The sequence below is a fragment of the Aquarana catesbeiana genome, linkage group LG07 (genome assembly GCF_042186555.1).
Source record: "Aquarana catesbeiana isolate 2022-GZ linkage group LG07, ASM4218655v1, whole genome shotgun sequence".
NCBI classification, from domain to species: domain Eukaryota; kingdom Metazoa; phylum Chordata; class Amphibia; order Anura; family Ranidae; genus Aquarana; species Aquarana catesbeiana.
In genome coordinates, this window is record NC_133330.1 from 82,310,307 (window position 1) to 82,318,365 (window position 8,059).

An 8,059-nucleotide genomic window follows, 5' to 3' on the forward strand; every position below is an offset into this window, starting at 1 on the left:
GTCGCAGTCACAATAAAAATCGCTGATCGCCGCCATTACTAGTAAAAAAAAATTATTTATAAAAATGCCATAAAACTATACCCTATTTTGTAAACGCTATAACTTTTGCGCAAACCAATCAATAAACGCTTATTGCGAAATTTTTTTTACCAAAAATATGTAGAAGAATACGATCAGCCTAAACTGAGGAAAAAAAAATGTTGTTTTAAATATTTTTGGGGAATATTTATTATAGCAAAATGTAAAAAGTAATGCGTTTTTTTTCAAAATTGTCCCTCTTATTTTGTTTATAGCGCAAAAAATAAAAATTGCAGAGGTGATCAAATACCACCAAAAGAAAGCTCTATTTGTGGGAAAAAAGGATGTCAATTTTGTTTGAGAGCCACGTCGCACGACTGCGCAATTGTCAGTTAAAGCGACGCAGTGCCGAATCGCAAAAAGTACTCTGGTCAGGAAGGGGGTAAAATCTTCCGGAGCTGAAGCGGTTAAGACCAGGCCTTCTGACACTTTTGGTTTACAAGTTAAAATCTGTATTTTTTGCTAGAAAATTATTTAGAACCCCCAAACATAAAATATATGTATTTTAGCAAAGACCCTAGAGATAATAACTGGCATTTTCTCAAGTCATCTTCCAGGACGGCACACCTGAGAGATGAGAGGCTCCTCCCCACAGGAAACACAATCAATCAACAGCTGTTTTAAGTCCACACCCTTCCCCTTGATCCTCAGTTTTTGATTGTGTTTCTCCCTACACAGCGAAAATGTTTGTTTTTTTCCAAATGACCGAAGCCTGGGGCTGGTGGTCTCCCCCAGGGAGCCGGACCAAATGCCTGGGAAGCCTCTGGGTCTGGCAGGATATATTTATCCTTCCCGGGGGGTTCCCCTATCCTTTCCTCGGGGGGGGCAGCAGAAACTGGGAAAGCCCCCCTGAGAGCTGAAGGCCCCTGGGTACAGTGGTGTACCCAGAACTTCAGGGGCCTTTATCCTGTCTCCCCCCTTACCTCTCTGGACGTCCGTTCAGACGGGGGTGCTGGCCGTCGGTTCTTTCTAGGGGGATCATATCCCCTGACTCCTGGGCCCCTGGTAGCTCGCGTGGGCTGCTGGGGAGGGCACCGTCTGAACGACCCGCGTTCTTACCCAGAAGGGAAGGCTGAGAGTCAGCAGGAGCAGGCGCCCACATCCTCCTTTCGAGGAGGCACCAGTTCACTATGGTGAATGTCTGCCTAAACCACCTCAGATGGGAATGCGGAACGTACGGCATTGCCCCCCCCCCCCCCCCCCCCCCATGTGTATATAATGACTTGACAGTGCAGGACACAGCCTAACCTTGCAGCTCCCTAAAGGGACAGCAGTTGTGGGGGGGGGGCACTGTGGCGGCTATCCTCCTTGCGTGTGGACCATAAGGATGGAAAAGAAAGCCCGGAGGCTGTGGCAAAAGGGGAAGACGACAACGGTGAGTCAAAAATCCCCAATCCCAGCCAGATGGTTTCTGGGCATTTGAGATAATCTCCTCTTGGGTCTGAATTCAAATAGCCCAGAAGCTTTTGCTAAAGACACCAGCCACAGCTCCCTCTTACATCAGAGATGCTGTATGGTGGACAAGTGGTGCAGAGGAGCGAGTGTGCCTAAACCACCTCAGATGGGAAAGAGGTAGGTAAGGCATTTTTTCCCCTTCCACCTGTATTTACTGAGTGGTGCAGTGCAGGACCTGGGGTCTCCATAACAAAATAGCCCAGAAGCTACTGCTAAAAACCACCAGCCACAGCTTCCTCTTATAGCAGAGACACTGTGGTTATCACAACTACACACCCGGTTGTGGTACATTAGTAGGGGTGAATATAGCAAAGAGGGTGTCCTGGTAGAACAAAGAGTTCCTTACTGGCCAGGTATACCGCTGAACAAGTTATTAATGGTGCAATGGTTGAAGGATTCAGGAGTAAGCTCCCTTGCTCAGCAGGTGCACTAGGTTATCTGGCCCTATTAGCCCAGCTGCTAGGAATCTGCTTAAAGTTGCTCCAAGATGCTTAAAAGCTGACCTAACTTTCAACAATGTGGCAGGGACCAAGCTTCTGTGTGGCACAGTAAGGGTTCCCTTGTGACAGATCCTCCTTTTGGGGGTTGCTTGCTATGGGTAACTTTTCATAAGCTCCAACCTCCCACTCCACCCTTACATTGTGGTTATATTTTAATGCAGGAGGTAAGAAAAACCTTTTTTTTGGTTTGGGCTACAGTCCACTCAGTGACAGATCTAAAAGCGATTTACCATAAATCGTTTTCCTATATCCTTTAAGGATTTTCTGTGCAAACATATGCAAGAGCTATATGATTGCTTCTTTAAGGCCTGCAGGTGGCTATTTACCTCCAGGCTAAATTGGTAACCACCCTTTCTAGAGGTCTCTAGGGCTGGGCTCATTGAGACTTTAGTTACTGATCAGTCCCACCTGTGTATGAGCTGGCTAGCGTTTGCTCAATCTACGGAGGTAAGGTAGGACAACAGCTACTATAGTAGGGTGTCCAACCATTTTAGGATTGGTTCCTTCACTGGTGGTGAAGGATTAGTATCTACAGCCCAGGCTATGCCTATGAAATAAATTGCCCCTGTTTGGTTATTTCATAAAGGGATACACCATGACTCCTTCTTGGCTGCTCACCAGTAGACCTCAGTAGTGAAGGTTTGTCCTTGCTGGGGTGTTTGGTGGCACAACTAAAGTACACATTGAGATTTGTGACATCTCTGCTGAAGCTTGTTGGGTGTCCTTTATATCCTAAAGGTACTGCTTTGTTTGGCTACAGATCAGAAAATACAACAGAGAAGGTGGTCTGTACTTTCTGGTTTTGTGCCGCACACCAGAAACGCATCATTGAGTCTGGTGATGACATTTCTGCTCATAATTGTTATATTGCTGCACATCAGACCTACACAAGATTGAGGTCTGTCTGTGGGGTTTTTGTGTCCTGTATTACTGCCTTATTAGTTGCTTATCAGAAAGGCAGTAGGAAAGATTGATGGTCCTGATTTGTCGGGCTCCATAACAGAAGTACAAATTGAACCTGTGCCAGGGGTAGTACATACACTGCCTTTGGTAATCGGTACAGCACCACAAGGTGGCATCGTGCTGATTCAGACAGTGCTATTAACGGCAATAGCTGCCGATTTTAGGCATGCGATTTGACATGTTGAGTTGCATGCCAAATCGCTTCAATATGGATGTGCTATCTCTATTCAGAATTGTTAGATTGTTGCACATCAGAGATATACACGATTGAGGCCTGTCTGTGGGTCCTGTATTACTGCTTTATTGGTTGCTCATCAGAAAGGCAGCAGTGAAGATGGATGGTCCTGATTTTGTTGGAAAATACAAAATTGAACCTGTGCCAGGGGTAGTACACATACTGCCATTGGTAATCAGTGCAGCACCACAAAGTGGCCCGTGCTGATTCAGACTATTAACTAGTGCTATTAACGGCAATGGCTGCCGATTTTAGGCATGCGATTTGACATGTTGAGTCACATGCCAAATCACTTGAATATGGATGTGCTATCTCTATTCAAGATTGTGGTTGCACATCAGACACATACAAGATTGAAGGTTGTCTGTCCTTTATGTCTTACATTTACTGCCTTATTGGCTGCATATCAGAAAGGACACAACAGTGAAGGTTGTTTCTCTTTTTCTGATTTGTTTTTGCTGCTCAGCAGAGAGACACATTGAGGGTGATGGCATCTCTGCTCAGTATTGGTATATGCTACACATCAGACATACACAAAGATTGAACATTGTTTGTGTCCTGTATGTCCTATATTTACTGCCTTATTGTCCGTATATCAGAAAGGCACAGCAGTAAGTGGTGTTTCTCATTGATCTTCCTTGCTGTTTATTAGGTATACACAGTAGGGGGTTGTTGGTTGCACTCCTCCAGGGAGCCACAGCATGGGGACCCCTTGTTTGTTCGACCTGAAAGCTGCTTTTCCTGCGACCTGTGTAATCTTGAGGTCTGTGGTTCCGTAAGCAGCGACTGCTGGAGACGCTGCGACCTGGAGTCGCACAGTCACGAATGGTACCCTTTGGAAGCCATAGTATATGACTTCTAATGCGTCTTGCAGTCCCAAGTGGCAGGTTGGGTCGCACGAGTGTGGGAACCCTAAGCTTATCTGTCCCTTCTGGTTCAGGTTTTGCAACGCAGCAGGAATACTCATTGTGGAGTTATTGCCTTATTTTGCAGTAGACCAGAAAGATCGCAGCTGTAAAGGCTGTCTGTTGTTTCTTTGTTTTTATGTTGCTGCACAGCAGAAATACTCAACATTGAAGCTTGTTGGTGCTTTCTGTTTCATATTGCCTTACCTTATGGCACTTCAGAAAAACACAATGCTGTAGGTTGCTTGTGTTCTTTCTCTGTTGGTTCTATGTAACTGCACTACAGAACTGCATAACAGGAAGGATTGTCTTATAACTGTACTTGGTGGTTCGTCATAAATAGGCAACATAGAAGTTTGGGTCTTTCTGTCTTCTCTTTATGGCCTTGTTTTACTGTACATCAGTAAAACACCACTGTAAAAGGGGGTTCCCGTCCTTTCTGTATTTACCAGTTATGACCTAGCTAGCTGCACTTCAGAAATGCGCAGCATTTAAGGTGTGTTTGTGTCTTAATGCTTACATATTGGCCGCACATCAGAAAACCAGACTGTAAGATTCAGATTTGGGTCTCTTCCCATATTTGATATTTTGGTTTAGCTAGTCACACTCAGATACACAACATTGTTGTCTATGCTTGTGTCCTTTCTGTCTACATCTATTGTGCTATGTCCACAATCTATGATTTTTTTATTTGTGATGTTAATAATACATGTATCATCTTTTTGTATTTCAGCCTTCTCTTCTGTGGAAGGGCCAGGAGTTCTGGCTGCAGATGTCACATGTCAGAAAGCCTCGACCCCTTACATTCAGGGATGCCAGAGCCATTTCCTAGGGTGAAGCCCAGTAGAGTTATAGGTCACTGGAGGAAGGCAATAATGAATCGCCCTCTTTAATAAGAACTTAGGAAGTTCGGTTCAGAGGAGTTTTATGGCCTGAAGATGAAGTATAAACATGTATACCCGACCAAATAGGTTACAGCTCGGTGCATGGCCTTCATTTTTCCCTTCTAGCAAAACTAGATGTAGCAATATGAGTGTTCTTCTCCTGCTATGGATGTTAATCTCCTGAGTAGGCTCTCAAGCGTAAGTAAAACTATAGATTGGGCATGCCTTAAACCCAGGGATTAAGTTTTTGTTAATCTATTTCCCTTAAGTAGGTTTCCCTTCAGTCTTTGCTGACGTAAAGATAAAAATGAACAAAAAGGGGTTGTCTGTCAGGGGCCCCTCTTTTTTGGCAGTTTATTTCCCTGGACAGGGTTGTGTTAAGACAGGCCCCCTTATGGATCAATGTAGTGTCCTTGTCTTACAACACAGGTCTCCGATTAATCTTTTTAGTGGTTCTAAGCAGCACCTATAGGCAGAATAGGCCATTGTTAGATGTGTGACAGGCAACATTGATAACCTACAAGTTTAACATGTTTTCTGATTCCATCTTTAAGAGCCCACTCCACCTAGATACTGCATCCGAAGCAGAGAAGGCAGGGACACCGGTGGAGTAGACCGGCAGATCAGCCGCATTATCCAGCTAAGATGCCTTCATCAAGCATATAGAGTGAAGGTAAAGCTCACTGCAGAACCGAGGTTTGCCAAGAGGGTCTTGCAGTGGTCCCACCCTAAGGTAGGCCTGAGGTACTTGATTATCCTCTCAGGTGTGCCGTCCTGGAAGATGACTTGAGAAAAGTACTAGTTACTTACCGGTAACTGTCTTTCTAGGAAATCTTCCAGGACGGCAGGCCTACTTCCCACCCGTTGGAGGAGGGAAAAATTTTAGAACACTAGAAGGTAAGTGCCTATGAGGAATGATTTCCCTTGTGAACCAGGTTCAGGAGTTACTTCTCTACAAACTGAGGATCAAGGGGAAGGGTGTGGACTTAAAACAGCTGTTGATTGATTGTGTTTCCTGTGGGGAGGAGCCTCTCATCTCTCAGGTGTGCCGTCCTGGAAGATTTCCTAGAAAGACAGTTACCGGTAAGTAACTAGTACTTTTTTACAATTTTTTTTTTATGTCACACGGTATTTGTGCAGTGGTTTTTAAAGAAAAAATACAGAGCAAATACACTTTAATGAATATTCAGGCAAAAAGAACACAATTTATAATCCATTTTTTTTAGTAAAATATAAAAGATGTTACTCAAAGTAAATAGATACGGGACATCACGATTTAAAATTGCAATCGCTCGTGGAATGGCGACGAATTACATTACTTAAAAATCTCCATAGGCGATGCTTCAAATTTTTTACAGGTTACCGGTTTAGAGTTAGAGGAGGTCTAGCGCTAGAATTATTGCGATCACTATAACGTTTGCAGCAAATTCTCAATTGGTGCGGACACCGTTTACATATGTGTGTGCATCCTAAGTATGCGTTCACTTCTGTGCGCGAGCATGGAGGGATGGGGGCACTTAAAGAGGAAGTAAACCTTCCAGTGCTCTTTGTACCTATAGGTAAGCCTAGGATAAGGCTTGCCTATAGGTACTGTAAATATCTCCTAAACGTGCGCCGTTTAGGATATATTTACTGTATACTACGACGAATGATGTCATCAGCACATGCACTCTGAAAGAACAGCCGCCCATGCCGTTCCTTGAGAAGCCTGTGCCGTGACAAGCGGCTACCGTGCGCATGTGTGGGAGTTACATCAGCAGCCCAGCCAGTGACACAGCCAGAGTCCGCGGCCCTGGGTGGAAGACGGGCTAAGATGGTTGCGGCCTCCAGCAGGGCGCGACACAGGTTTTGTTTGCAGGAAAGCGTCACATAATGTGCTAGGATGCTATGCATCCTAGCACATTATGCCTTTTACTTTGTAGGGAAGAAAAAAAAAAAAACATCAGTTTACTTTCTCTTTAAAATGTTTTCTTTATTTTATTAATATTATTTTTACACTGTTCCTCTAAAGGATATGTAAACGTTCATTGTTTTTTTTTTTTTTTTTTCTTTTTAGACAAACATGTCATACTTACCTTCTCCATGCAGTTGGTTTTGCACAGAGTGGCTCCGATCCTCCTCTTCTGGGGTCCCTCAGCCTGCGCTCCTGGCTCCTCCTTCTCGAGTGCCCCGTCGGAGAAGTGCTCTCCCTCAGGGCACCCATGCAGGCGCTCTCCCCGTGTCCTGCTGCTACGTCCATTGACACTGACAGCAGGACTCAGCTCCGCCCCCGGCTACTGTGTCATTGGATTTGATTGACAGCAGCAGGAGCCAATGGCTGCACTGCTATCAATCTATCCAATCAGGACCCGAGACACCGGCTGTGCTCGTCCCCGGCACAGGAACGATCGGGCTCAGGCACGTAAAAGGGGGGCTGGTACACTACAAGAGGTTTTTCTTTTCATACATCAGGGTACACAGAGCCATAGTAATTACTATGTGGGTTATAGGCCACCTTTAGGTGATGGACACTGGCACGCCCTAAATTAACAAGTGCGCTCCTATATATCCCCTTCTACTACTGGGAGTATCCAGTTTTTTCGCCAGTGTCTAAGGTGTTGGTCACGAGTAAAGATGTGCTGTGCTGAGCTCCACTGGAACAATCCTTGCTGGGGATAGCCATGCTGACCGGATCCATTCAGTGTCTTTCAGGCCAGGTTGAATGGTACCCGGGCCTCGTATCTGAAGAAACAAGGTTTTTGCTTGCAAATGCTTCTCTTTCTAGAGAGCTGGGCCCTGGGATCCAGTACTTTTGGTAGTAAGGCCAATAAAGTTTTACTGGCAGGGTGCTGTTGCAGGTCCAGGATTGTGGGATACCTCGAGGTTCCCTGTTCCTGAAGGTTTTACGGAGCCCACCGTGAAGGGTGAAGATTGGGTCTGATGGTTTACCACAGAAAACCCTGTGGCGGGAAAAGGTAAGTGGAGATTTTGAAATTTTTATGAAAAGTCTCCTTTAAGTATATAATGTTGTCATGTCTATGTGTCACCACTGGGGGCTGT